The sequence below is a fragment of the Momordica charantia genome, assembly GCF_013281855.1.
Source record: "Momordica charantia cultivar OHB3-1 chromosome 5 unlocalized genomic scaffold, Mcharantia_2.0 BLBB01000005.1, whole genome shotgun sequence".
Taxonomy (NCBI): domain Eukaryota; kingdom Viridiplantae; phylum Streptophyta; class Magnoliopsida; order Cucurbitales; family Cucurbitaceae; genus Momordica; species Momordica charantia.
In genome coordinates, this window is record NW_028275163.1 from 11,655,147 (window position 1) to 11,658,238 (window position 3,092).

A 3,092-nucleotide genomic window follows, 5' to 3' on the forward strand; every position below is an offset into this window, starting at 1 on the left:
GAAGATGAGAAAGAAAAAAATTTTGAAGAGATTTTGTAAAGAATCCTTTGTGACGGAGAAAAGAAAAAATTATCCTCTTATCTCTCTCTCGTTCTTCTCGTGTATGTTAACCCTCTCCCCCTCTTAAAAGAAAAAATCAGTCAAATAATATACGAAGAAACTTGGAGAGAAAGGAAATGAAAATTAATTGAGAGAGAGGTTAGAGAAGAAAGAATGAGACATTAGCGGGAGTGAGGTAGAATGTAGAGAGGAAGAAAAGAGAGAAATCGGTGGGAAGAGGGAGGAGGGTGAATGTGTGAGAGAGAATGAGAAGTTGTTGGGAGTAAAGGAGAAACTTACATAGAATCTCGAGAGTGGCGAGAGAGATTGGGAGAAGGTCAGGGGAAAACGGCCTAAACAGGTGTGAGGAGAAACTTTGAAAAGATATTTTATATATTTCTTTAAATTAATTTATATTTCCTCAAATGATCTCATTTCTAAATTCAAAATTTTAAATTTCAAAATATTATTTTTGTTAGTTTTTGTTATCTTTATATTTTTGTTAATTTTTATAACAAATAACAATTATGAAATATAAATAAAAATGACTCGGACAAAATACGATGTCTATAGGGGTACGAACCACCTCTTCATAAGCTCCTTCAATTCCAACCATATGTTTCCAGTAGACCTTCTTATCGTCTCCTTCTCCTAAAACACACCTTATCCCACCAAGTTTGTGCATAACTCTTAAAATGTACTGTAACAGACATAGTTATCTTTCTCTCTTTAGTGAGGTTGTTGCCATAAAATAAATGTTCATCTTCTTGTTCCCATTCTAAATAATCTCCTGGGTTGGAAGTGAAATTTAACCTTAATGTCAAAGCCCCGATCTCCATGGTTGTCTCCTCTCCTTTGATCCCTTGTTGCTTTCTATTTTGGAAACCTTCTCTTCCTCTCAAGCCTCGACGTTCCCCTCTTCTAGGTATTGCAACCTCGGCTCCCCGTCTTCATCTTCTTCCCCTAAGTCTTCTTCCTCCAAAACTTCTTAGGCTACCTCCTTCCTTGAGGTTTATCCCTAACTTGAAGTCTTTGCTCCATATCCAACCTCTCATTGATCATAGTCTTCACATTGTACATGACTCTCACAAAGAATTGTTCTTTTAGTTCCATCTCTTCTACATCTCCATTATTAGGTCTACCTCCCAAGTTTTTTACATCACTGCAACAGAGAAAACGATCAAAAGAAAAGTGGACCTCACAATTCACTTTCTCACATGTTTCACTCAATTGATGTGGTTTCACTGGTGTTTACACTCTAAAATGGATATTATTTCCCACAAGGATGCAATTTCGTCTCAATTATATGGTGATGAACTAAGAGTTTTGCAACCAAGAAACTAAGAACCAAACAAGTAACCAATCAAATAGGAATATTTGTTAAGTGTCAAACTCAGGTAAGGAACAAGTAGAACTCACAAAATAAGAAACTAAGAATCAAGAATCTAATATTCAAGATCCAACCAACCAGGATAAAAAATAATGAAAATAAGATATCCGGAATTAAGGACTCAAAAGCTCAAAGAATTATGCAAAGATGAAAAAAAAAAAGAGACAAACAACTATGTTGAGAATCAATTTCTACTCTGCTACTAAATCAATTCTGTATCAAGTTTTCAACTCTCAATTGTTCAAGAATCTAACACTATTACTATCCAGAATTTAACAAACAGAGAAATCAAGAAAACTGAAGTGAGAAGAAGGGAAGAGAATACACCAGGATTTTATAGTGGTTGGATCATAATTTGATCTACATCCACTGTCGCCACTCCACTATATTCAATCTTCAATTCAACAGAGATTACAAGAGGATTTCTCTCATCATACAATCTGCAATATACAGACTCACAATCTCTCAATTACAATCAGTAGTACACTCCCCAGAACCCAAAAATCCAATACAGAGATTATTCCACACACCTTCTTTTTCCAAAACGGAGTATCACACTCTTTTTCTCTCCAAGAAGCTTCTCGCAACCCCCTTCCTCTTAATCCTTCATGACCCTACCATTTTCGTGATGAAGAATGGCCTTCCAGAATATTCTTCTGATGGTGCGTATTTCTGAGCTGGAACAAGTTGGTTACAAGATGATGACTCCGTGGGTTTTAAAACCATTCAACTAAATTAGCTAAATAATTGCTGACGTGTACCGATAATAAAAAGATATATGAAATTAAACCTATCAAAAATAGCAAACTAAACAAGAATATTAAAGCAAAATTAACAAGGAAACCATGAAAAATTAGAATGCAACAAAACTCACAAATTCTCCCAACACCCAATTCTTCCTCCTTTATTTTCTTAAATTTTCTATATAAATCTCAGTTGCTTCAAATCTATGAAAAATTTAACGGCTTGAATTCACCTACTTGCTTCACCTGCTTCCATAAAATTCACGCGTGTCGTGATAAATAACTAGAGATAATTAACCGGCTTGCTTCAATTAAAATTCACCTGCTACTTATTTCAATGCATCTACTACTCTGTTTTTTTTTATTATTCTTTCTACCACCTGCACCGCTTGGCTTTCATATTTTTTTCTCTCTCTTTCTTCCTATTATTGACTCTAAGGTCTCTCACGCCCAAAATTTTTCACCGCCAACGTAGAAGACTTTGTTCCTCTCTCTCTTTTTTTTTTCCTACTTTTGACTCTGTTGCGCGCTACCCATAAGTTTTTTTTTTCTTACTCCAAATCAAGTAACCAACTTACAAAACCTATCAATGAAGCAACAATTAAACCCTAATAGTGTTGCACTCAACAACAAGAAGGTAGACACGAATACACCCAATCCAGAGTCTAACTCTGATACCAAATGATGTGAAACTTTAGAAATTGCAAATAAAAACTCTTCCACTTAAGTAGAACCCCTAATTGTCAATACATAAAACCTCAAATCAAATAGCACAAAACCCAAGGGAAATATTAGATGAAGAATTACTTTGATCATCGAAGACCAAGAGATAAGAATAACTGGTTTCCTACTCAAGATTGAACACTCCACAGGAAAGTTGATCAAACCTAGCAACCTAGATCAAGAATTGCAAAATTGAT

At 35.0% G+C, this 3,092-nt stretch overlaps 1 long non-coding RNA gene across 1 annotated transcript; it reads right to left on the minus strand.

The window, feature by feature from the left end:
• Window positions 1-598: 598 nt before the first annotated feature.
• On the minus strand, window positions 599-2,713 carry LOC111023962 (uncharacterized). The gene is made up of 2 exons (XR_002603242.2): window positions 1,960-2,713; window positions 599-1,869 (listed from the first exon to the last, which is right to left on the minus strand). It is a non-coding gene; the product is annotated as an uncharacterized LOC111023962 (long non-coding RNA).
• Window positions 2,714-3,092: the final 379 nt, after the last annotated feature.